This window comes from Dipodomys spectabilis, unplaced genomic scaffold, assembly GCF_019054845.1.
Source record: "Dipodomys spectabilis isolate Male_0828 unplaced genomic scaffold, ASM1905484v1 ptg000036l, whole genome shotgun sequence".
In the NCBI taxonomy this organism is placed as follows: Eukaryota; Metazoa; Chordata; class Mammalia; order Rodentia; family Heteromyidae; genus Dipodomys; species Dipodomys spectabilis.
In genome coordinates, this window is record NW_024870713.1 from 3,557,604 (window position 1) to 3,585,480 (window position 27,877).

The 27,877-nt window shown below is 42.2% G+C and overlaps 1 protein-coding gene across 4 annotated transcripts in view; it reads right to left on the reverse strand.

Annotated features, from left to right (window-relative positions):
• The window catches only part of Pbx1 (PBX homeobox 1), a 298,114-nt gene that overhangs the window by 214,473 nt on the left and 55,764 nt on the right, over positions 1-27,877 (reverse strand). The gene's annotated exons all lie outside the window — the stretch shown is intronic.

Below are 27,877 nucleotides of genomic sequence, written 5' to 3' on the forward strand. Positions count from 1 at the left end.
TGCTGAAGCTACTCAATCCTAAAATGGGATTGTAGTCTATCAAAAAAAAAAAATCTCATAAAGTAGGGAAATATCCCTAACACGTGTGCAATGAGTGTGTGCAACTGTTTCTCTTATCTTCCCTGAAAATTTAGTGTCCCTAGCCCACCTTCCATTCTGAAGCCAGGACTAACACAGAATAGCTAGAAGCAAGAAGCCACTTGTAGTATACTTTCTGCTTGGAAGCATTCTTGGTGGCCAGAAGAGAAAATGACTTTTCCTGGTTACTAGGTCTATATAAGGAACCTTAAAAGGCAGTTCTAGCTGATTCCTTAAGGTGACTGACAATCACAAGTTTCCTACTGTTGATTAAAGAGCTATCAAGCAACTACCAATCCTGTGGCTAAGCTTGCCAAAGACATCAGATAGATTATTTGCAATGATTTTCATGATACAAGTATGATGAGGTATAATTATAATAAAATTTGGGGAGTTGGTTTTTTTTTGCTTGTGTATTCTTTTAACCGTGCTGTCCCTGAGCCAGTCTCCCCTTTTTCCTTCTGCTAAAAACAAAACAAACAAACAAACAAACAAAAACAGATCTGGCTTGCTACAGAGGCTAAGTCTTAAACCTCAATCAATAAATAAGCCACAAAAAATGATTCCATTGAATGCACATTTTGTATTAATCAAAGCACTTTTGTTATGGCTAGACATGAAGTCACACACAGAGTTCGAGAACTATATAGTCAGATCCTTTTTTAAAAAATGGAGGAAGAGGAAGAGGAAGAGAAGGAGGAGGAAAAGGCAGCCAAAAAGTACTGCATGTGTGCAACGCTAGCCCAGGGTGGACACACATATACATCCCAGGCCTGGAGCTTGAACTCAGGACCTAGGCACTCTCCTAAGCTTCTGTGTTCAAGATGGTGCTCTACCACCCGAGCCATAGCTCCACTTCGGGCATTTTCATGGTTAGTTGGAAATAAAGAGTATCAAGGATTTCCATTCAAGGATGGGCTTCAAACCAGTCCTTAGTGCTCAGCCTCCTGAATAGCTAGCATTCCAGGCATGAGCCACTGGTGCCTGGCTCCAAAGCACTTTTGTTAGAGCTGCTTTGTAGATCCACAAGACAGTTTGGTCATGATCCCCACTTCCTGATGAAATGACAGAGGCTGAGAGGGGTGACCAATTGGCCCAAGGTCACCAGGCTGATTTTCTTGCAGATTACACTTCTACTTTCAAATATTAAGCTCTTTCTATCTGACTGGAAATTCTAAGTGTCCAATGTTATCCTATAGAGACAAGCCAGAAATTGTCCTAAAACTTTACTTGGGGTAAGAGTCCTGTCAATGGCATTATGATCTCTATCTGGTATGATCTTGCCACCAATTTCAATTTCTCTGTAGACAAATGTGTGCCTTAATTGGGAGTAAGATGGGTATGTGTGTGTGTGTGTGTGTGTGTGTTTGCGTGGGTGTGTGTGTGTTGGCAAAAATAATTAGCCATAAACTATTTTGAAAGAGCCCCTTATTCTGTCCTTCATACTCCAAGTCCTCTGCCATCATTTTTCTCCCACTTTTTTCCCTCCAAATTCTTTTTGATCACCCCCTACTATACTCCTTGGCCTTGTACCCCTCCTCCTCTTCCTCTGGGCCTTAAAATCAAACAGCCATGGAGTTTGTTCAGATTCCCTATTCATCAAGGAAATGAATTCAATATGCATAATTCATTTCTTTTGTGAACTTTTTTTTCCCCTGCAGGGAGTTAATGCTCCCTAGTGCATTGGGTACAGAGATGGTGACAGAAGGCCGGGAGAGCAAGGGCACAGAAATGCTTTCCCCATGTAGCTGGGACAGATCAAGGCCAAAGGTCTGGCCTCTGCTGGCTGACACCTTGGGCTCCACAATTCTATCTCACCAAAAGAAAGGGGCCCTGTGTTGATTCTTAGAGGACAATAGGCTTCATCCTTAAGGAAAAAGAGCCCAGGGAACTCAGAAGCTTTCCTTGTTGGAAGCCTTAATTCCAAATCTGCTGGCCGTCTCCTGGGCAGGAAGAAATCGATAAAGTCCTCTCACTCCTTTCTCTCTCTGCTCATATTAAAAACCCAAAACTAAACAAAGAGATATACACCGTGCCCAGTGCACCATGTTTAACAGCTGTTGCATTTGGAGAAAAAGAAGTCCCTAGTCCAAAGTCAGATTTGAAAAACGGCTTTATTAAGAGAAAGATTTACTGTATATGAACTCCAAGATGAGGAAGGAGAGGAGGAGCATCTGAGAGAGGCTGAGAGACAGATCTGCCAGAAGGAGAAACCAACTGATTCCACTGGCTGCTTCTACCTTCTGGCAAGATACTGACCCCCACAGCATCCTCCAGCACAGGTCAGGCTTTCGGTTATTAACTCTTTAATGTCATTCTAGTGTCCCCCCAAATACGTTTCAAATCGTTTCAGGAACAGCATAACAGAGACTGCAGCCAAAATGGAGTTTTGATTCTGGCACAGTTTATTTCAGAGAAAGTATATTCCTTTGCATTTTATTTATGTTTTTAAAAAAATTCATCCTTCTTTTTCTCTTTCTAGTTCCTACCTTAGTCTCTTGTCATTAAAAATAATAATAAACTAACGAACATTTTAAATCTGGGAGCTCTTATGACCAGTATGTCTAAGACTACCTCATTATTTTGAGTCTTCACCTTAGAGGGAAGATTGGTGGGCTACCCTACAGTCATTAACTAGAATTCTGGGTTCAACATTATTTTATACATAGTTCCTAACATGGACTGGTCCAAATAATGAAATTTCATTGTTATTTACCCCCCCCCCTTTGCTCAGGGTGATTACAAAGGGTAGACAGGGATGCAATTCTGCAAACTAGTAAGAAACAGAAGAGAGTCCACCAATAAATTTAAAGCCACAAATATATTTTTCCTTGTAAAGACCAACAAAATAATAACTTTCATCTAAGGTATGAAATCCAGAAAACAGCTGCCCAGTCCTTTTTTAACTATTCACAAACATCCTCTAACCACAAAACAAAAAAAAAAAGTAAGCTTTCCATATAGAAGCTACAGATCACATTTGGGGAGGCAATCCTCAGAGACTTTATGTGTATTTAGGAAAGAACTGGGGAGGGAACACTAAGGTTAGAGTTAAATTCAATCCAAAGAATATATGAATAAATGAGTTGAATTGTTCCCAACAGTCATCGAGTTCCAAGCTCTAGTCTACTAAAAAGCCATCTGATCTTCATGGTTCTGTGTAAGATATTTGGCATCAGATGGTTTGAACCCCAACCATGTCACTTACTGGCTGTGATTTTGGACACATTCCTAACTTCTCCAACTTCATTTGTAAAACATATGTTATAATGTCACTTCTTCATAGGATACTTGCAAGAATTTAACTGAAGTATATAACATAAGTTGGTAGTGTTCCCAGCATGTAAAAAGTACCCAATAGGTAGTACCTTTAAAAAACAAACAAGCAAGAAAAAAATGAAAAAAGAAAATCCAAACAAGATATTAAGTCATTTATCCTTTGGAAACAAACACAGTGATGCAAACTGACATGGTGACAGATAACTTGTCACAATGTGAGAGGTCACATGGTAAAACTTAGAAACAAAATGTTTTTCTGTTTATACGATGCCATATACCTGGTTCTTAAACGGACTGGTTACAATGTGAGTCAAAGAGAATTAAGGACAACAACCCCTTCACCAATACTTCATCTGCTGCAAAATGTCTGCCTCTGTATCTTGCCCTCCTTTCTGCAAGGTAGACCTGACCTGTATTCTGTCTGTTACCACAAGACCTCATTGGCATTTCTCTCCTTCCTATGGCAAATCTGGACAGTAAGTGGCATCGCGTTGTCACAGGGGTACAGAGAAAGTCTGCAACGCCCCATTTCCCAGCACTGGGCTCCTATCTTCGGGCTTCATTAGCATATTTCAGCAGTGCCTTGATGGATGAAGATAGATGGGAAACATCAGCCTTGGTGAAATCACTGTTTCATCAAGGTTAAACCAGCCTCAAGCTCCACCACCTCCCTTTGTTTGCCTAGGTCTCTAATAACAAAATTAACGGCAGAATTAATGCCCAGGAGGCTCCCAGTGAAATATGCCAATGCCCCCAGAATGAAGCTTTATCCTGGACCTCCCAGTTTATAATCTATCAATCAGTTGCTTCCATATTTTACCTTAAAATAAAATATCAACTGCAGCACAGCAGACGCCTGCCTCTCTGTCATTTCATCTGAAATAACTGGGCTGGGAGAATGAATAAGGAGGTGGTCCGTTAATCTGGAATCATCACAACGTCCACGGTGAAGCTCAGGGCAGTAGGTCTGTCTATCCTGTCTCCACAAGTAGACTGTGTGCTCCCTGAAGGCAGATAGCTTTTGTTATACTTGCTTTCCACCTTTCACATACCTGTTTCCCTGTATATCATCACGAAGTCCTTGCTGATATTAAAGGTACTATAATCTCCATGGTAAAGATACCTACTAAATCAATAAATGCATAGCAAACACTTGCTATCGACCAAAGACATTGCAGGACAAGGTGACACTGAAAACTCGAAGGCCTTGTGAGCTCAAAAACAGATCTGACAAGTCCCAATATCATGTGTACAGGATCTGATCTCTGCACTAACCATGAAATCATACTTGGCTGCTCCTCCACAGGAAAATGGAGACTTGCCCTCAATGTCCTGGTCTGAGGCCTAAAGGAAAAATACTGTAGGTGAGAGCCAGGTGAAATAGTTGGGGTCACACCTGGATGGTTTTTAGTTCCACTTCCTATTAATAAGTCACAGATTATTGGCAAGGTGTGTCTACCTCAAGTCTCCTTAAGTAGTCTCCTCAAGGTAGAGAGACTTCTTCCCTTTGTTCCCTCAGTTCTGAAGTGGGATTATGACTCATTTCTCATGTGCACCTTCATGGGGAAATAGTGATAGAAATACACATGGATAATGGCATTGAAAAATAAGCATGATGGGCTTAAACAGAACTACAGATGGGGTTTATCACAGGAAAGTAGAATACTGTTCACCTGTAGATTCAAATGAGTTTAAAGAGAGAGAGCAGGAGGGAATCTATGCATTAGAGCAGTAACACATTACATAATTAATCAAGGCATTTGCCTCACTGGAGGTTGGTTTTCCAGGGGTATTGGTAAGGATCAAAGGCTTACCTAACTTTCTTTAATGAAAGGCGTTAGCTAACTAACAAAAGTCATTCTGACTTATGTGAAAACCGAACCTGATTTGTGATATTTGTCATGGAAACGATGCAAACCCCAATCTCTCACACCATTTGGAACAGGGTGCAACTTGGCAGGCTATAAAACCTTCTTCCTTGTAGTGTTCTCTAGCTTAGAATAAAAGTTGAAATTCTTCAAATCCGTAGAAAGAAAATGCTGCTCAGAGGCATAAAAGCCTTGAAATTGCTCTTGAAGCTGCTGTCCTTGTCTTCCCCAGTGATGGCTGAGGGAATGCCACTGAGTTAGGGCTGTAGCATAAACTGCTGTCACACAGTCACATAGTCTGGCAAGCTCACACAAAGAGAGCCATGAGGAACTAGGACACAGCCGAGGAGGAAGATCGCTGACAAAGCATGTCTGGGGCAGGAAAAGGCCTATGTTGCTCTCCTAGTCTAAATTAGGCTCCCAGGTCTGATCTAGTTTTCTAGGTGCCATAAAGAGAATTGCTGGACGCCTTCAATGGAGAAGAGATGGATGGATGGACCACACCCCCATGTCTTCTCCTGTCCTATCTTGTCCTGTCTTATCCTGGCCTTTCTTTTCTCCTTCCTCCCTTCCCCCAACCACCTAGTAAGACACTGAGATGAGCGTCATAAGTTGTCCATGGCACATGGCCATGGAATGTGACCAGTCACAGGCAGCTCAGAGAGGACAGGATTAAAGAAACAGGTGGTGTAGAATTTTAGAAACACATTGCTCTAAGCATTATGCTTTCTATAGCCTGGAACTGCCCACCCCCAACCCCAAACACACACCCTGACACACACAAATCATGGACAAAGGCTGAGGTTATAGTTATGAGAGTGACAGGGGCTCAGGTTCCTGCTTTGACAGAGAGGTTGAGCTATTGACATTCGCTTGTTCAGAACACTGCCTGGGTTTACAGCTGCTCAAAGTCCTGAGTGCTGTCTTTCAGGCAGGCATCACCACATTGGGTCCAAGTGTGTGTGCTGTGCAAGGAGCCATGTGCCTGCCTGTCATACAGCACACTCACAGAGGTGAACTCTCATCATTTCCAATCTTCCACTTGCCTGCCTCTGGAAAATAGATCAACACTACCATCATCCTCACTGGAGAAGCTGAAGATTGAGGCATCTTAACAAGATGAGGATAAGAACCCAGAACCTTCCCCAGGACTCTCTTTGTCACTCTTTGTGCTAACAATATCAGAAAGGACATAAAACCCTGTTTCACTCCCACTAACCTACTTAGCACACCTACGCCTCCAGAGGTCCAGCTGGGGTCTGTCCAAAATTTAGGTCCACAGTGATTTCTGTCCTGCCCCATCCCTTTCTAACCAACTAGACTATGGGATTCTGATAGGCCCATCTTGAAAACAACCATCTCCAATACCTCAGACACACATCACTGTTCTGTATTATTCATCATGTGTGAAAGGGAGTAAGCCATCCTAATGGACTCTGTAGAGCTACCCTAAGAAAACATTGAAAGTAGCCAGGTACTGTTCTTATGCCTGTCATCTCAGCTACTTGAAAGGAAGACATCAGGATAATCACAGTCTGAAGCCGGCCCAGGCACAAAATTATCAAGACCCCATCTCTATCAACCAGACAGGCACGGTAGCATGTATATGTGCTTCTAGCCAAACAGTAAATACAGGTAGGAAGATTGTGGTCAGAGGCCAGCCCTGAGCAAAAAAATGTGAGACCCGATCTGAAAAACTAACTAAAATTAAAAGAAAGGGCTGGTTTTATGGATCAAGTAGAACAATTGTCTAGCAAACATAAGCCTTTAGTTCAAGTATGAGTAGCATAAAAAAAAAATCACTAAAGATAACTTCATACCCTCCAGGAGCCCTGTGAAGCCAGTCCACTATCAAAAGATAACTCCTTGTTTGGCGGACTAAGATTGAGGACAAAACCCAAGATAGTGAAGTTTGTTATAACCAGGGTAACTGTGAGGCACACCTCTCCTCCTGCTCTTTCACCTTAGGAAAGGTGGACAACAGGGATTACTACACAAGCGCTCTGACCTAATGGGCTCGCAAACTCCTGCTTCTTTTCATCATCCAGCCTTCTCTCTTGGAGGCCAAAAAGAGCCATCCCTCACAAAACCTCAACAATTCCAGTTACATAAAGGACTGCATGAAGACACCCTTTGGGTACATCTGGGGAGGGCCGAACAAGACCCCTTAGACACCAAGTCTATTTTGGCTACACTCAACTCAGACAAAGAGAAAAGGTAGTGCGCATCACCTCTTCTTAACTGAGCCTGGGGAGATGCTCACTGTCTTTCTCTCAGCACCAAATAATATCTCCCCTAAAGATTCCATTGCAGACATTTGCAATGCTCCCTACACACAACTGCCAAGAAGAGTGAAGGTCAGGAGTCTACTGTAGTAGTAGTAGCAGTCTACTGACTACTAGTAGACTCTACTAGCACTAAGCTCCATAATAAGCAGATGACCTCATTGTGGGTGTCATGTATGAGAGCTGATGGTTAGATCCAGGAGAAAGGGCAGACCAGCAGGGATTGCTTGTCTTTATCTCTCCCCAGTGCTTTGTTCCTCAGGCACCAAAGAATAATCAGTAGTCACGCTCTACTCCCTTTGCCTTTTTCACTCACAGTGCACTTGTGTGTGTGTGTGTGTGTGTGTGTGTGTGTGTCCAAGTTTATCAGAAAAGTAGCTGTTTCATATTCACACATGCAGCCTCCAAGCTAGCCAGGCTCAGTGGGGGCTGCACCCAGAGGAATGTGACATTTTTTTTTAAGACTCCACTTCAGGCTCAAATCCCAACCTGCAAGTACACAACAACTTCAAAGGAGAAACTGAGGAATTCTATGCAAAAAAAACAACAACAAAACAAAATAACAAAAATTAATGCTCCGCCTTAGAGGGTTTGGAAACATCAATATAAAGGTGCATCTGTGTATTTACCCATCTCTGGTTCATAATGTTTCCTAAATTTCACTGCAGCCGCAGCAGAAAGTGACCCACACAAGCCATCTGCATTTTCCTACAGACCAAACAGGAAGAGGCGCAGAAATCTGTGCAAGTGACCACCACGCTGCCGCTGTTGCTAGGCAGCACGATTATGTCCATTCCCTGCTGCTTGGCAACCAGCATTTCCCATCCCATCCACACGTAGCTGCAGCAGCAGCAGCAGAAGTGCCCTTAACTGCTGTCTTACAGCTTTCACAAGAAAGAGCTGAATTTCAAGGGAACTTGGAGAGTGAATGCAGCCCTCTCAATATTCTACTGATAAATCTTAACTATTAAATCAAAAAGAATTTTTTAGGGCCCATGTGGTGGTGCGTGTCTGTAATTTTACCTACTTGGGAGGCAGAGGTAAGCAGATGAAAGTTTGAAGATAGCCTAGGGAAAAGTATGACACACTAACTAAAAGAAAAACCAAAAACCTAAAAACAAAAAGAATTTGGGCATAGCTCAAGTAGTACAGTTGATAGCCTCATAACCTTCTTAACAAGTGTAGAAGCTTGTGTACAATCTCCAGATCCATCAAAAATAAAAATACATTTTAAGAAAAGGTCCTTTGGGACTTTCGTTTGTACCTGATGATTGCACAAATGGCTTTTTGATCTCCCCAGAATCAGCCATGTGGTGGACTGAGATAAAGTAATATTTCTCTCTGTGGTCCCCAATCAAATGCCAGTGGAGCTTGGCAAACCTGTTTAACTGAAGACAAAACCTGTCCTAACTATAGGACAAAATGCCACAGTCATCTGAAGTTCATTGGTCACAATCTATCAATCCTTCAACAAGAGGGTCAAAGTTATCAACTTGCAGTTCAAACCCAATAGCTTCCTTTGAAATCATAGGATATCCTCAACTTACCCCTTGGCTTGGGTGATCAAGAAACATGTCCCAAACCCCGAGGAGTTAACCTGACTGGCTCCAATGCTTTCATGCCAAACCCAAAAGGATATCATACTCATTCTTTTATTTTTCTTTCAGTTTTCTTTTATCTCAACTTTCTAATGTTACTTTAAAATTATATTTTTATTATCTTTAAATAGTTGTACAATTGGGTTACCATTCAACATGTCCATTTATGAATGCAATGCACCTTAACTCCATATAAAAGAATCATAGAGGCTAAGCGCTAGTGGCTCACGCCTGTAATCCTAGCTACTCAGGAGGCTGAGATCTGGGGATCAAGGATCACAGCCAGTGTGAGCAGGAGAGTCCATAAGACTCTAATCTCCAATCAATCACACAAAAACCTAGAAGTGGCACTGTGGCTCAAGTGGTAGAGTGCTAGCCTTGAGCAAAAGTTGCTCAGGGACAGCGCCCAGGATCAGAGTTCAAGCTCTAGGACCAACAGGGGAGGGGAGGGGAGGGGGGTGGAGGAAATCTTAGAGAGTTCTTCTCTGTATACTAGGCAACGTAGTTTCCTGGACTATGAAGGACATATGCAATCTCTTCTAAATCTCTCCATAGGCTTCTAGAATTCTCTGGGCTTCTAGAAAATTCTCCAAGCGTCATTTGGATTATACTGTGAAGTCAGTGAGATCACCCAAAGTGATAAGCTTATTGCTATTTCATTTTCTTCTCAGCCCCAGCTGGAGAATTTTTCCCCTCATTAAAATTAACGAGGTCAGTCTCCCAAGCTCAAGATGCTGAGCACTCCTGTTGGTGGAGTTTTGTTTCTTAAATTGAGCTACAGTTCTATAAGTGCAGAGTTATACGAAGCGTCATTTACTTTATTACTGTGTAATAAGAAACCAAAATGGAAGCCTAAGCTGCCCTCCTAACGTATCCTACACTTCAGTGGCCACGTGTAAAAAACAAACAAACAAACAAAACAAAACACACACACACACACACAAACCACACATCCCCAGTTTGGCCCAGGGTTTCTCTGCATTCTGGCCACAAGAAAACCTCACTGCAGTTTAGAAGCTTTGTGGAAGAAATTCAGAACTTAGGTCTTGTAAGTGGCCCGGGGATCTAGGATTGTGGGCAGTTTGAGAAGAAAGGCCCGGTCTCCTTGGGTATCTGAGAAAGCCACGGATGGTGTCCATGCAGGAAGCCATAGAGGGTAAAGAGGTCTGGGCAGACAGAATGGTTTTCCTTCCATCCTTTTCAAGTTCTTTCCTACAGCCTGCAAATAGATGACCACATATCGAAAGTTTAATGTGGCCTTGGTCAGTAGTCATAAACTAACAGCCCTACCAAAAGAATCAAGTGGGAAGAAATACTATGTCAACAAGTAAAAGATGTGCTTAACGTTACAACTCTGGTAAAAGGGAGGAGGAGAAGAAAGATAAAAATAAAAAGGCAATTTCATAAAGGAGGTGGAAAGACACTACAAGGGAACTATAAATACATATAGCCACATGCTGCAAACAAGCTCTGCTCCTACACCTTGTTCTAAGCTAAAACAAGCTGCTTCCAAGCGGGTCAGGCAGAAAGGAGAACAGCGTTGTTCAGAGGTACACTTTCAGTCATTCTTTCAACACCCTTCCCGAGGTTAACCCAGCTACTTTGCAACTCCCCCCCCCCCCCAACACACACCCGCCTTTACTGTCTCTGTAGACATGTGTTTCAATATAAATAAAATCTAGCTGTAACTGAGATCAAAAGGAAAAAGGAAGAGAAAAAAGAGATACTGGGAGCTAGCAGTCAAGCCTGGGAGGGGGTTGTCCACTGACTCGAGGCCACCAGATTTGTCAAGGCCCATTTCCCCAGGCCAGGCAGGAAAAGGGAGAGCTCTCAGCCTCCCATTGATGGCTGATCAAAGTCCAATCAGAAAGTAAGGGCGGAACCCAGCCAGTCTCCCCTGATAAAGCACTGGAAGCCAAGACTACAGAAAATGAGCTGTGCCTATGAATAAGGTGTACCAAAACATCGAGAGAGAGAGCGAGAGAGAGCGAAAGAGAGAGAGAGAGAGAGAGAGAGGGAGAGAGAGAGAGAGAGAGAGACTATTTGAAGCTGTATCCTAACGAACCTTAATAAGTTAATGTAGAAATTCTCCCAAGGAGTCTGGCTATAGGAGACACTGGTCTCTCCTGAATCAAAATCTGTTATGTTGTAATATAATAGATGTAAATTAAAACAGAAAATCTATCATGCCTCTAATGTACCCTGATAGCTGAGTCTGTGGATCCGGACGAGGAGAGGCACCAAGAGGAAGGGTGATATATGGCGAAGCTGGATGGAGGGTGAAAAGCGTGGCGAGACGAGCCGCAGAATGGCGCAGCCTGCTCGCGCTCCTCAGACCCAAGGGCAAGAGACGAATAAATGTTGATTAGTGTTGATTTTGTCCGACAAACGCCTGTCGAGTGACAGTTGGGCTAAGCTGCACTGAAAGAGAACCATTAATCTTGGTCTGGTTTAAGTAGAGTATATTAATTTGTGTCATTTTTACTAAGTCGCACTGAGAAAGGCCTCTCACTGCTTTGCATTTGACTGCTTTGGTGGTTTAGCCTTGGCCCCCCCCCTCCCCCTCCACCCCATCATCCCCCACCTTTTAAAACAGACACCATGGTGGCAGCAGCGAATTCAAATGGCACAGCAGGGGAGCAGGGGACTGAGAGCTCCTCTCTTGGATTAAGAAAATAAACTCCCAGGGTGTTGGCATAGCAACAGCATTTCAGATGAACTGCTATATATTCAGTGATTAATAAATTAACATTTTTTACAGTTGTTCCTCCTTTTCTCCCTACCCCCACCTTCACAATGCCCCCCCTCCCACCACCACCACCACACACTTCACCCTTCTCTAAGCGGCATCTCTTGCTTTGTAGAAAAGGAAGGAGAGAAAGAAGGGTTCTGCCGCATTCACAGACTTCAGTTAGCTCATGGCTGCAGCTTCCATCTCTACAGATGGACAAGGCCTTAGGTCAACACCATTACTGCCAGTGGGCTGCAAGTCTGGACAGACAGAACCATGAAGAAATGTATATACACAGGGCTCCTACAATGTGGTATTATGAGATACTGAACACAGCTGGATCTTTCTAAGTTCTGACATCCTAAAAGAAAGAACTAAGATTTACCATTCCTCTCAAAGAATATATACCCTAAAACAAAGACAGTGTCCGCTGGCTCTGATCTCCTACAATCACACTAGGGAAAAAGAAAAGTGTTGGCCAGAGGTAGTGATGGTTTACTAATACCTATTTTCCTTTTGCACTTACAGCCCTCTGCCAGATAGTTCAACTGATTTTGGCTACTCAGATTCCAAAATGGAATATAATCAGTGTTGTGGGAAGGCAGAAAGAATAAAGAAGGTTTTACACACAGTCTTGGAAGTCTGTCTGGGCCAGACAGTTCTTACAGTCATCAAAGCTCAAAAAGCATTGTCTTTTCAGACCCTTCCTATTCCCAGAGAGGACTGAAAATAGGGACATGGAAAAGTTCCTTTCCTAGACTTTTCCTGGGTTCATGATTTAAGAACACCATTCTGCTAGTCTTACGTGAGTTTCAACAAGAGTAGAATTAGGCAGGTTCCCACAGAAAGCCAGCCACTGGCACCAGTCTTTGGGAGTTATAGGGCCATCTTGGCCACCAAGAAGCCTCTGACCAAATGTCTTAGAAACCCTAAAATTATAGCTAGGCACCGGTGGCTCACGCCTATAATCCCAACTACTCAGGAGGCTAAGATCTGAGGATTATGGTTCTACGCCAGCCCAAGCAGTAAAGTCCTCAAGACCCTTTTTTTAAAATATGTTTTTTATTGTAAAAATATCGTACAGAGGGATTACAGTTACATGAGCAAGATAATGAGTACATTTCCAATCAAGCATTGATACTTCCTCCTTTGTTTTTCCCCTACCATCCCTTCCCTCCCACCTCCATAACTACACTCCCCCACTTTCCTCCCCCACTACCCGCCTAAACCTTGAAACTCTTATCTCCAATTAACCACCAGAAAATCAGAAGTGGAGCTGTGGCTGAAGAGCTCAGGGGCAGTTCCCAGGGTCAGAGTTCAAGGTCCATGATTGACAAAAAAAGAAAGAAAGAAAGAAAGAGAAAGAGAAAGAAAAAGAAAGAAAGGAAGGAAGGAAGGAAGGAAGGAAGGAAGGAAGGAAGGAAGAGAGGAAGGAACCCTAAAATTACAAATTCAAGAAAACAAGAGGAGGGACACTCAAGGGAGCCTGGCAACCATTTCAAAACCAGAAGGGATAGTCTACACTGGGCAGGGAAGGATTACTGCTGGCATTGGATTTCAAGGATGAAATGTGCTGACCCAGTGCTGGGCTAACACAGAGCTAGATAACCCAGAAATGTTCCTCAGTGGAATGGGAGATTAAATTCTATCACACTTCAGGTTCCTCCAGGCCATTGCTGGGGGGAAGGGGGGGCGGGGGTAGAAGAAATAAACAAGTGCACTAAGGCTTACTTAGCATGTTCTAGGCTCTGTTTTCATTGTTCCACACCATATACTACCTATTCCTGTGAAGTAGACATCAGCATTGTTATGTAGCTCAGTTAACTGAACCAAACATATTCAGCAATATGTACAAGTCGCCCAGTGCATGTGTGTGAAGAATCTAGGATTAAACTCTATCCTACAGATAGAGTCCACAGATAGATGCTATGTTTTGGGTTTTGAAATATCTATAGAGTTGTCCACATAATTCATGATGCTGTCCTCCAGTAGAATTCTACTAGCTCTAAGAAACAGTTACAGTAAGAGAACAGACCAGTCACTAAAAGCACTAGTAATAAATAATGGTGTGATTACTTACAGAATAAATACAGAGAACAGGGGAAGCACACTGAAGAAAAAAAAAACAGTATCATTCATTTGAGAATACTCTATTAAAAATATATCTTGTGGGATTATCAGATAAATGGGTTTAGAGTCACAACTATGCCACTGATTCACTGATGAGCTTAAGTGAGTCAATATCCACTCTGGTTTGGTTCTTCTATGAAACAACAGATTAGAGGTTTCTAAGGTCTCTTCTGGCTCTTACCCAATACAAACAGCCCTAAGGGTCCAGAATCACCTCAAATACAACCTCTTGTAAACCTTCATTTTCCACCAACAAATTTGTGGAAAGTTCAAGGGGCCAACATTCTCAAGACCATAAATACCTCCTGTGCTCAGAGTTGCAGGGCCACTGAATTCTTTCTAGTCTGTTTATTGACAGAACAGTCCAGTTGTAAGTGTGATGAGGAGGTTGTAGGCAGAAGATAATAGATGGACATAAAAATACCACAAATAGAAGGCATGCACAGTGTCAAATCTCTGCTGGGGATGTTGCATGTGTTAGATTACTATGGCACCTCTCATTCAAATCGCCGATGAATTATGAAAATCCATCTACTTATGGACATGATGCTGTGTTTTCTCCTATCGCCAGGTCTGTAAAAGGAGAAAAATCTAGGCTGGGAATCCAAGACAAGGTGAATGCTGGGAATTCAAGAAGCTTCACTTCTCTGTTCTAAGAGCCTTGATTCCTCCTTGGAGTTCTCTGAAATCAGAATAGGTGAGATTTTAATTCCTTGTGGAGATAGGCAGCACCATGGGGGAAATACACAGAGAAGAAGAAGAAGAAGAAGAAAAAGGGGACCAGGGAAGCAAGGTCACTGAAAGATGCTTCCTTTGGTGGCAACTTCAAGTCCACTACAGCTATGTCAAAGAGGTGCTTGGGAGGTCTTAATGGCTTGGGCATGGCAAGGTCCTGTGGTTTCAGGGCAGAGGGTATCAGGTCAGGCCCAAGTAATCATGGTGATAACAATAACAATATCAGTATTTGTCCAGAGACAGGGTGGTGTGAAGGGAGTCACATTAAATCCCAGAGGACTCAGATAAAATGATGCTAAGGGTCAGACTGAATCTAACAACAGCCTGTGATTTGTAGCTATGCCACCACTCTAATTTGCCTCTCTATGGCTGATGGCCCATGAAGGTGAGGAGTGTTATTGAGTGTTGGACTCATGGAACAAGGAAGACACAACACTGCTCACCCTGTCCCTGGCTCCACCATGACATAATGTCTTTCAAAGGATGTTCTGTGATATATATATATATATATATATATATATATATAGCTTACTGATTTCATGTGCATATTTGTTGTGTCTTGTTTGCTTAAAGTGTATCTGGATGCAAATGTTTGCCTACAAAAACAGAAAGTCTTGTTTATCTATCGTAGATTGTAAACAGTAATGGCAGGGATTGTCTTTTTTTTTTCTCTATCACATTTATAAATATGCCCAGAGGCTAAGCAGCAATGAGCTTCTCCAATAGCTAAAATAAATAATGAATTAAGTAAGTGAACTTGTCACTCTCTATGCAGATTATTTATGTTTCACACCTTATCTCAGTAAAAGGGTCAATGAAGATGGCTTTTATTCTCCTCTTGTCCTCAATATTTTTCGTTCCTCTCCTCCAGCCCCCTTACCTTTATTACTTTGTCAAGAGAACTACCTTTCCTGCTTCTCTTTTGCTTGCATGCAAAGGACTAAACTGTCTCTCTTCTGAAAGCATCTGAATATGGAAGAACAAGATTCATCCTTTCCTGTGCATTCATGAAACTATTTGTTTTCTTTGAACCAGAAACTGTGAGTCTTTAAAACCAACAAAAAAGAAAAAGGAAAGAAATAATAAGGCAATCATTTTACATATTAACCTACAGGAAAATGAAGTGGGTCCCTTTGTTCCTAGGGTTACTACACTGCTTCCCCTCTAACCCCCACCCACTGCCAGATCCCCAGAGCTCTTATGCAGCTCAGATACTGCTGGTTCCCAGCTCACTTTGGAAAGCTCAGGTAGCTTTCCAAACTCCCTGGAAAGCTGCTGGACTGGCAAAGACTGTGCTGACTGTGGTTTTTCTATGCTGATGCCAAATGCTCATCATCCTCATTGTACTAGTAGTTAAGAAGGGAATGATTAAATACATTATCATATAAATATCCAAAGATTGCACAAGAGAGTAATTGCTAAGAACCTAGTGGAGGCAATGTGACTCACAGGAAAGAATATGGACTATGAAATTAGAGAAGCCTGAATTTGTCATTTACTAGTCACAGGAGATTGAGCAATCTATTTAATCTCTCCAGAGTTTAGTTTCCTCATCTGTCAAATGCAAATAATAATCCCTTTTGTGGTCAGTCTATGTGAAGTACAGACGATCTCACTCAACCTGCTTGGAAGAAAACTAGTGACTGTTAAGCCTTCTGTTTTCCCTAGCATTTGGGTAGCAGAAAAAGGATATCAAGAGAACTGTTACTACGTTTCCTGACTGATGGATGAAAGGATGGAAAACTGTTGATCGCTACACAGCAAATGGACTCATCAGATATATGAGCCCCTCACCATCCCTACAAGTCAGAAAGACCAAGTGAAGGCTAAAGCGGATCATGGCACATCTCCTAAAATGTCATTACTACTCATCCATGGAAAACTCTTCACTCAGACTTAGGAAACAAAGAAAAGAAAAAATATACTCAAGATCTCTTTCACACCATCCAGAATGAATTAGACAATCTTTCTTTCCACACAGATGCCAAAATACATGGATTTAAGTTCTTTTCCCCACTAAGTAATCAGTAATGCCAGCCATGTTGTCTTCTAGCACCCCAACACACACACACTCATGCGTGCACACACACATACACACACACACACACACACACACATATACACACACACAGGCATACACACACCACATGCAGAAACCAGAAACCAGCGTTTCTAAAGACTTTGCAAAATTACATTAGGAAAACATTTTACGTTCTTTTGGGGGTTTTATTCACCTTTCCAGAAAAGTGCTCTTAGGGATAACACTTCCAAAGTCATCTGTAGATTTTTGGCATATTCATTCACACTGTCTTTCAGAAAGGAAGCAGTCAAAATATTGCCCACTTAAAATATATAAATACGTGTTGTCTTAGATTCAAGCATCCCAAATGTGTCGGAGTTTACTGACTGTAAGAACTTCTACCTTTCATCAAAGGGTTGGCAGGCCAGGCTTCTCATTGGAACAAGAACTGGGATATGTGGCAGTCCAGTCTTACTATCTGGCAACATTCCCTAAACCCTCCTTCCCCCACAGCTACATACATGGTTTACAGAAATGCCAAAGTGACTGGATGAGGAATTAACTTGACAGTAAAACCTGCTTTGCTTAATTTCTGTTTTAAAGAATCAACTAATGACAGTGAAGCTGAAGTCCAGCTGTGGGTCAAGAGATGGGGGTTTCGCCCTATCTTCACTACTGACTGATGTGACATCAGAAGCTACATGACCTGTGGCAGGGTCGGGGAGGGGGCTGGGCATGGCTGTCTTACAAATATAATCGGGGGGCTGCACTTCATCTCATGCCCTTCATCCAAGACAAATATTCAGTAAGAAGAAAAGGTTGTCGGAAAAAGAGAACCTTGGAGACACAGACGGAAATCCTAAAAAATCTCGAGTAACCTGTGGAAACTGCCCACGGGGAAAGCCAAAGCAGAAGTCTCATACACAGAGGAAATGCTTGGCTCACCCCCTTCCTCAGCATTACGATGCCCTGACACAGATACAGCTCTATATTTTTAACCCAAAATGTGTAACACCAATTTGTTCTTCAATTCTTTTAGATTGTGAGTGCCAGATTCTTCCCACTCTTTGGAGGACTACCTGGTCCACAGAGATAAGTGGAATGATTAATTCAGAAATGGTCACAGCAGTCTAATAAACAACAGAGCTTTAAGCACAGAAGAGAGGAAAAGCTCACAGATGACAGGGTAAGGAGCCCCAACCCTGGCCCTAGCTGAGTGTTTAAGGTCAAAGCCAAACATGCATTGACTGAAAAGAATCTTGTGTGAAGATGTCACTGCGCTCCACCCTAAGAAACGATGGAACTGTTGCCATGACAACAAAGGTACTTGAGAGGGACATGAGCAAAGAGAGACTTAAAAAGAAAAAAAAAAAAAAGACAATATGTGGCCTAAACAAAAATATGTGACGGTGCAAAGGGTGCTGTAAAGCCTTTATTGCCACTTGTTAAGGAAGACCTGTATAGCTCACTCGTGAGTAATAAGGTGGTCAACCCAAACTAAGGCACTAAAAATTTTATAGCACCCCACATATCATATATATCCAGATAGATAGAGAAAAAGAGAGATACATATATAAAGGATCTCTACGGTTATACTCACAAACAACATCAGCAAATGTAGCTACAGTGATCTTGGAAATACCATCTTCCAATAGAGATATTAAATTTACCAATATCCTTAATTTATCGGCTATCAAATTCCACATCCCATCAATTCAGTTCTTAAAAAGGTTCAGAAAGCTCAGTGGCAATGAGAAGGCCCAGTAATGGTTTCACAGGGAGTGCAGATCAGCCAGGTGCAGAAAGCCAGGATTCCCAGTTCTCTCAATGACTCTACAGCTAATTTATTATTTCACAGTTGGATTAAAAGCTCCCTACTGCCATGGGGGGATTGTCAAGGTGACTGTTGGAGGCTGAAGAGAGAGATCATTGGAGCCCAGAGCAGAAGATAGGAGACTGCTGTGTTGTGCATTCAACATATGCATTGTTCCTGAAGTATCAGTTACAAACTGATTTACAGTCATATTTAAAGTCTACAGGGACTTTGGGCAATCCAATAGAGTATATGCTATCCAGTAGACCTGCAGTAAACTATTTTATAGTAAAAGTTAGGAACATCTTTATATGGTTAAATAATGACTTCTTTAATTTCTTCTCCCCCCAAAATTAGTTTTTTGCATACAAGATTTCTTTTTTTTTTTTTTCCAAATGTGGTACTCATATGCTAAGGCTATGTTCCTAAGAAGCAATCAATGTTCTCTCAGTCACCTGAATCAAAAAAACAGGTGTGGAAGGAGCTAGAGTTGTAGTGTAAGTGGTACAGTACCTGTCTAGCCAGTATGAAGTCCCAGAGTTCAAGCCTCAGTACACACACACACACACACACACACACACGGACCCATGCTCTATACAGTGTAACTCCCAGTTGCCAAATTCAAGTATGTGGTCATAGCAGAGAAGAAACAGTTTGGATAAACTCAAAGGCCTGGTCTTGTCTCCCTGTAAAATGAAGTCGATGAAAGGTCTGATAGTGCATGGATGAAAGTATACCAATCTTGGTGAAAAAAGCACAAAACACTAAAAGCCTGCCTGACTATACAAGAGAGAGTGAGTAGCACCACAACCCCCGCCCCCACCCAAGAAGAGACGATCAATTCATTCCACAGCTCAAACACTGTGCCCAGCATTGTCTAGTTTCCCAAAACGCTTCTCCCATCACCTCAGAGCCCTACCTCTTGAGACTTCCTTTAAAAGAACTATGATCCCTTTACCAGTTATTCTGACTTTCCTGCTCAGGCTGCCAATGATGGTCCATTCCCCAGAGCTACCATCTCTGATGATTCTAACTTGGCCAGGGTGAGTCTTGTGTCCTACCAAGACAGCAGGCCCTCCTGCTGCTCCAAACATTCCTGGGCAGCTTCAGGTGACAGAATGATCAGGCCCAGCCATTGCCAGCAACACATCTGCACCAATGCACTCAAAAATCAATAGGGCACTTATAATAATGGGAGTTCAACGGCTTCCATTTTGTGAAGTGTTAAATGTGCCAAGGGACTGAGTTAAAGCTTGGGCTATGAAAAAGGGACTGTAAGTTATACTTCCCTTAAAAAAAAATTAGCAAATGCTTCATTTTTTCCTGAAAGGGGGGAAAAAGGCATTTTCAATTAGGTGAATAGAAGGACAAATGCTGGAAGTGCATTTTGCCCAAGTTCTAAGTGCTTCTGAAACCCCTCCTGTCAAGGCGTTAGTAATACAAGATTTAAGATGCCCAATTAATTTTTTCCAGCCACCAGCCAAAAGTAGATGCAGGAGGAGGTTAAAAGCTAAGTGTTTAATTAATATTAAATTTATAAGATTCTCTATCACTGAAAGCATTGTAAAATTGAAAAAGCAGTTAATTTTATGGTTGCTGTATATTCCTCTGCTTTGATCTTTGATCTATGATATAAAATCACCAACTGTAAAGATTCCCCAGCTTTATTATACCTGTTTAATGGTGAGAAAGCAGAAGGAGAAGGAGAACCCACAGACAAGGTAGGGATTTGGGATCTGAAGCTCCTCACTAGCAGTGATCAAAAAAGCTAACCAGGGCTGAGAAGGTGGCTCAGTGGTAGAGCACTTGCCTTGCACGCATGAGGCCCTGAGTTCAATTCCTCAGCACCACATAAACAAAAAGAAAAAAGCCAGAAGTGGTGCTGTGGCTCAAGTGGTAGAGCGCTAGCCTTGAGCTGAAAAGCTGAGGGACAGCGCCCAGGCCCAGAGTTCAGGCCCCACGACTGGACCCCCAAAAAAAAAAGCTAACCATAGGCTTTCAGGAAATAGCAGCATCCAAACTACACGCACACACCAGGCTTCTTCGGTTCATCCTCATTTCTCTATATCCCATCTTTCTATTATTAAGACAAGCAGAGGGCAGTATGGGCTCCCCCTGGCTTAAGACAAAATATGAAAGCAGAGGCAATGAAGAATTCTCTGAACTGGAAAGCTGCAACCGCATGAACTGTCCATGGGAATAGGCCACAAAAGAAAAATTTAAATTAGAAAAGTATGTGTCCATCTTGCCCATCCATATACTGACCGTTCTTCCAAGGGTGCCTTCATCTACTTGGCCCTGTAGAAATCCAGGCCTGAACAGGGAATGCTCAGAGGTAGGCAATGAGTCTTCTTTATAGTTAGTGGCCTGTTCCAAAGGGCAACAGGATAGGAATCAGAGGTTACAGGAAGGAAGAGGTTCACCTGAAGATGTTATTGTCCTAAGCAATGGTTTCTCAACATTTGAGATTTCTGCCAAGCAAGACAAATTCATCTTCTGTCTTCTGGCTGAAGTCATGAATCCATGAAGCAAAGAGGGAGGAAAACAATATAAGCATCTCAAATAAACTGAATATTCAGAAGCATCAAATACTCACTTTGCCACTCACAACCAGAGCTAGAGTGAGGGTGTTGGGAAAAGGGGATCCTGGGGTTAAAAGGGGGACAAAGTACCTTCTGTCTAACAGAGCCTGTATCCAATTCACCTAGAAAAAGAAAACAACAACAATAACAACAACAATGGAGAGTATTTCCCACTCCAGGGCCCCTTTCAATTCTGTCTCAGATCCAGAAACAAAGACCTATTATGCAGAATAGATTTTACAGAAAGGCAGGAGGGTGAGTGGAAATGGGATAATTCATGTAAGGTGTTTTTTTTTCTCTCTCTTTTTTTAAATCCCATCAGGGATCTCATTATAATTTCATTATTAGCAAGAAAAGCAAATAAGTGGCAAGAGAAAGAATCTCAACTTAATATTAACACATACACACTCACACACACCAAGATGAAAGATCTGTTGAGGCTCAAAGCGACTGCTAATTTTCCCAGCTTCAAACGAGTCCCTGAGAAAGACATTGATAATGAATGTGCTTTTTCCACTGGCTCACTTATAAACTTTTCCCCTTTCCATCTCCCTCCCCAAAATTCCTTCTCATTTTTAATTAGAAAGAACTATCAAGACTTAATAACAGAACTGGAATGTAGGTGTTATCTTTTTTTAGTGCCTTATCAATAAATTGTGGAAGGAAGAGAGGAGAAAGAAATGAGGTGAACAAAGGTGCTCTTCTTAAATAAGGATCTTGAAGCAGGAGTAAGGTGCAAAAGGCAACATCAGTAAAGTTTGCAAAGCGGGTTCTTGAACCAGAATCTGGTACTGGGGCTTGAACCAGGGCCTGGGCGCTATCCCCTACGCTTTTTCACTCAAAGTTGGGACTCTATCACTTGAGCCACAGCTACAGTTCCACCTTTTTTTTTCTGGCTAATTGGAGCTAAAAGCCTCAAGGATTTTCCTGCTCAGGCTGGCTTGGAACCATAATCCTCAGATCTCAGCCTCCTGGGTAGGTAGGATTATAGGCATGTGCCACTGGCACTGGGCATGAACCTGGATCTTAAGAGTAGGAAACCATGTCTCCAAAGTCATCAGGCAGGGGAAAACCAGGGAAGGAAGAATGCTGGAATTCAGGTGAAAAATGAGAGTACAAGTTTCTTCCAGAACCAAACCCACACAGTATGTGTACCTGCCATATTTAAAACAAGCTTCCAGATTGGTCTCCTGGACACATCTGTAAAAAGACAACTGCTTCTAGCCTTTCAAAGACAAAAACCCACAGCAGGTGGCTCACACTTGTAATCCCAGTTACTCAGGAGGCTGAGATCTGCGGACCCTGGATAGAAGTTAGGAAAGCCCGTGAAACTCTTATCTCCAATTAATCATGGAAAAAGCTAGAAGTAGAGCTGTGGCTCAAGAAAAGGAGCTCAGGGATATGCCTAGGCCCAGAGTTCAAGCCCTAGGAGGACAGGCTCTGTCTGAACTCAGAAGACTAAATGTCTTGGCTGTCAAGATGGTACAATTTAATAAGTAGAGTAATGAACATGCTTTTTATGTTGTTGATGTTATTGGGTTTGGTTTTCCAGTAGTACTGGGGTTTGAACTCAGGGACTCATGCTTTGCTAAGCATGCACTCTTACCATTAAGCCATACTTCTACCCCTAATTTTAGCATGTTATTTTTTAGATAAGGTCTTGCTTTTGGCCCTGGCATGTCGCTGGGTGTGATATACCATATTAAGCTTCCTGGGGGCTAAGATAACAGAAGCACACCTCTGCATCTGGCTCTTCCCTGAAAAGGGATCTCGGTGAATTTTTTTTTTCTGCCCAGGCTCCATTCAATCATGATCCTGCCAATCTCAGCCTCCCAAGTAGCTAGGCTTACAGAAAAGAGCACCACCATCAGTCTTCCTTCTTAAAAATCAAGGTAACAACAAGCAAGCCAAAAGGAGGCAAGGTCAAAGGTGACAGAAATAGCATTTTGCAAGGCCACACTGTCCCAAACCTGTGTCCCTGAATCATACTGAAGGGAGAGCTTAATATCAAACTCAAACCAAATAGCAAGAGAAAGTCACTCAGAACTGTGCCCCACACACAGTTTATGTTCCCTTATATTCAAAACACAGGCCTCTGCAGTGGCTCACACCTGTAATCCCAGCAACTCTAGAGGTGGAGTTTGGGAGGATGGAGATTGGAGGCCAGTGAGGACAGAATGTTAGTGAGATTCTATTTCAATAAACAAGCTGGACATGGTGGCACAAGCCTCTCATTCCAGTTACGGAAAAGCACAGGTAAGAGGAAGATCATAGGCTGGCACTCAGATCTTATCTGAAAAAAAAACTACAAATTTTTTTAAAAAGCTGGAGGTGTGACTCAAATGGCAAAACAGAATGCAAACCAGAGTACCATAAATAAATGAATAACTCTTTTTCAGTGGTAATAGGGAAAGTGATAGACTTCATTGCCTAAAACATGATAAAATATATTTCAAGAGTGTAGAAGTCCTTACTTTGTCTCTGTCTTTAACCATAAAGGAGTGGTGAACTTGACACACACGAAACTGTGAAGTAGCCAGAGTGGCTCATGCCTGTAATCCTAGCTACTCAGGAGGCTGAGATCTAAAGATTGTGGTTCAAAGCCAGCCCAGGCAGGCAAGTCCATGAGACCCTTATCTCCAATAAACCACCAGAAAACCAGAAGTGGAGCTGTTGCTCAAGCAGTAGAGCCCTGGCCTTGAGCTGAAGAGCGCAGGGACAGTGCTCAAGCCCAGAGTTCAAGCCCCAAGTCTGACTAAAAAAAAAAACAAAAAGAAAAGAAAAGAGAAATTGTGAAAGAAACACAGTTTCTGACTGGGTACATAGTCCTGAAAGCTTCTCAGGGCAGATACTCTAAGCCCCACCTCTCTCGGGCATCTTCACTGTGGACACAGTGAGAGAACAAGTTCGGTGCTCTCTCGCTCCCATACTATGGTGATACATACACACCATAGTCCCCAAGTGTCCATATGATGGGAGGGGGGGCGGGGAGATGGCACAATCTTCAAGAAAACTGCTGAACTCTAAGGGGGATTTCTCTACCCCATGGAAATTTATTTATCTATATATATGGAAATTTATATGTATATAGTCACTAAAGCAATGTATATATACTCACTAAAACAATATATATATATGGATATATATATATATATATATATATATATCCATATATATTAAAGTCACTAAAGCAGTAACAGTCTTCACAAACATACTGCCTAGGAATAGCTGTCCAAAGTGAAAGGTTTATGCCTAAAATTTTACAAGCAGTTTTGGTGACAAGAGATTAGGTAGAGGTCGCCATCCTTTTGTGACTGTACAGTGTGATTTCCAGCATCAAAATCTTACAAGTATCACTACAAGAGGGACACTATATTTTTAGGTCTCACAGATAGAGGAAAGATTCATGAAAACAAAAAAGCCAACAGACTTAGAGAAAGGGGAAAAAAAGGCCTTTTTAAATGAACGTGCATTTGATTAACCCTAATAGCATCTCATGCATTCAAAGAATTTAAAGAGCTTTATTTATCTGTGTGTGTGTGTGTGTGTGTATGTGTTTGAGATAATTCTGTAGAGACAGTGTCTGGTGGATGCATGGATTTAGTAAACCTTGCCAACAACTTTATGGTGCCCAAGATCCCTGGCCCACAGGCTGGGAATTGCTGTGCTTGAGGAAGGAAGATCTCAAGCGAAGGAATATATGAGTCTCACTCAATTTGTTCACTGAGAGAAAATGACATTCAAACAGCTGAATGATTTTATACACACCTCTCTTAGTTTTACTCCTATCAACACTCTGCAAACATTGATAGACACAATACTGATTATTTCCCAGTTTACATCCTCTTGATTGTTGGTTTATAACACAATAAAACCTCTCGTTGGCGTAAGAACCTATCCTCTGTGTGCACATCTCCGATTACAAATTGCAAGTGAGGACATTGTGGGGAATAACATAATCAAAATAACATTTCTAACAAAGATAGACGAGTATGATCAATGGCAAACATAGCGATTGCTTAAGAAACATTAGTAAATAATGCCATGGATACAGACAGCCTTGTGGTTTCCAAAGAGCAGAAGGATGACAGGAAAGTAGAGACTGACCCTTACGCAAATGTCCACATGGGCTTTCACACCCCATCCTCACCTCTTCCCTCTGCCTCTTGCTTTCTGATTTCCTCTCATCCATTCTCAGCTTCTGTTTGTCTGAGGCCACATGCAACTGGATTTGTCAAGCCCCCTTTTAACAACTTGTTGTCACAGTCCATTACCAAATTGCATATAGTTATATATTCCACTAATTAGGCTTCTAAAATATCATTAACATGTCTCTTGATCATTAGCATAACGTATGAGGCGTCCTCGTTAGGCACGACTCGAGTTTGTTAACGTGGTAATGAAAGGCACAAGGCAGACTCGGCAGGAACCATGAAGCACAGAGAGATGGGGAATATCTAGGCACCAAGATCCTACAGAGACAGAGACGGACAAAGGCAGAAAACCAGAGGCAAGATGCAAAGCAGGAACTGCAAAGACAAACCCACAGAAGACAATGAAGGACAATGAATGAATTTGAGAGTTGGATGGCTATTTAGGCAAGAAGAGGAAAAGCACTGCACCACTTCTGTGTGTGTGTGTGTGTGTGTGTGTGTGTGTGTGTGTGTGTGTGTGTGTGTGTGTGTGTGTGTGTGTGTGTGTGTGTGTGTGTGTGTACTGGTGATACTGGAGCTTGAACTCAAGACTTCATGCTTTCCTTCAGCTTTTTCATCTAAAACTGGCACTCTACGACTTTAGACCCAGCTTCACTTCTGGCCTTTTGGTGGTTAATTGGAGATAAGAGTCTTACGGACTTTCTGCCAAGGCTAGCTTTGAACCTCAATACTCAGATCTCAGCCTCCTGAGTAGCTAGGATTACAGGCGTGAGCCACTGGCACTCAGCTACCATCCCATCTTCAAGGAAACTAGAACCCTGCAGGCTTTTCATTTGCTTAAGAAGTATGTTTGAAGAAAATAAAATAGAGAAATATTTTCCTCCACCTCACATATAGATCGACATCTTTCCCCTATTCCATCTCCTCTGTAGTCCTGGGTACAGGAAACTGCAGGCGGTCACCATTACATACTATTAGAATTGCCTGGAACAACACTTTTCTGTTTCTTACTAGGCCATTTATTAACACGCTTTTAGATGTCTCTATCTATCCCTACCCATTACATTAGTGATGATCATCTTGTGTGTAATGGGGCAGGGCCTACCTCTCGAGATTACAGGCATGCTATGTGGAGAGAAGAGAAGGAAGGAGGGCATTAGAAAAAGGAAAATCTCAAGATGGCAACTTGCTCAGTGTGTGGTGTATGTCTGCATGTCTGTGAGGCTCTACCAGCAATGTGATTTCAAATTGCTGGTTGAGGCTGGGTTTCATAGTTTCACAGACATGTTTCTGACTGTGGCTATCAGAACTCAATAGGACAAGAAGAGAGTGAAGCATTTGGCTTAGTAAGGTGCAAGCATGTGGCAGGTGGAAAATTCAAAGGAGCTGGGAGAGATGAGTTGATTGATGTATGCACATTGAATGTATTTCACCCTGAAGAAGGAAGATCTCAGTCCATGGGAATTATACACCTTTATCACAAGCTGAGCGTATAGGAGAGCAGCCTCAGAAACAACCAAGATCTACTCACCGAATCTGGATGATCTACAAAAGACGACCATGGACATGTCTATCAGCACAATGACTCTAGACTAACATCTATGGACTTACAATCTCACATAGATAAACTAGAACCACAGAAAACATGCACACAGGGCAGCACAGACAGAAATGTGGCTTTCCTGGCATGGCTTCAACCAAAGTCATCCTGGCACAGGTGCCTAGCAACACATTATTTTATATAAACTCCTATTATGACACCTTTTCCTACACGGTGATTGACCATTTCCAGCCTAGCTCTAATTCTCAAGTTCACAACAGAAGAAGAATCTACTCAGTATTTATAAGTATTCAATCCACCACCACTGTGGAATAGAAACTGGGGAAACTTAGATGATGGCTCAATGCATCTAACACATCTGACAATGAAATGGATGTCCCTAAAATAGCATATGGACAATTCAATGAGTAGACATAATAAGGAATAGGCCACCAGGACTCATTTACAGAAAGGAAGAATCCATGTTACATAGTTCTCATCTTTAAGGAAGATGGCAGAAAATATCTACCCATGTGTCTATTCTACTGGCAGAATCAGGAGTAGCCCTCTGAGAGCCTGCCCCAGATCAAGAAGCTTCCTATGGTCCTAGAATATGCAGATTCCAAAAAGATGGTATGTTTGTTACCCTTTTCTCAAAAAGAGTTGTTTGTCTGCCATTGATATTGGGTCTTCTTGTGTAATCCTCACACTCAACACTCTTCAGCCACTGCCTTGGGTGTGCTGGGATTACAGGTGTATGACACCATCCCTGGCTTCAAAGAGGCACTTAAGAAATTCCATTGGCTTAATATATAACCCAGATGTGATTGTTTTTTAATTCATGGACAGAAAGGTAGACAAGGTACCAAGAAGGATGGTCACATCCACAATTATTCCAGTCTACAAGCTCTGTGGGGCATATGGGATGGTCAGTTAAGCCAGCCCAGGACTGCATAGGCCCTGCCCTAACTCACCCCTTGCAGGAGAACCTTTGGAAAGCCAGTCTGCACCCAAGGTTAGACTTCAACAATTTCTCCAGGCAGTCCTTTGCAAAGTTTCCTCCC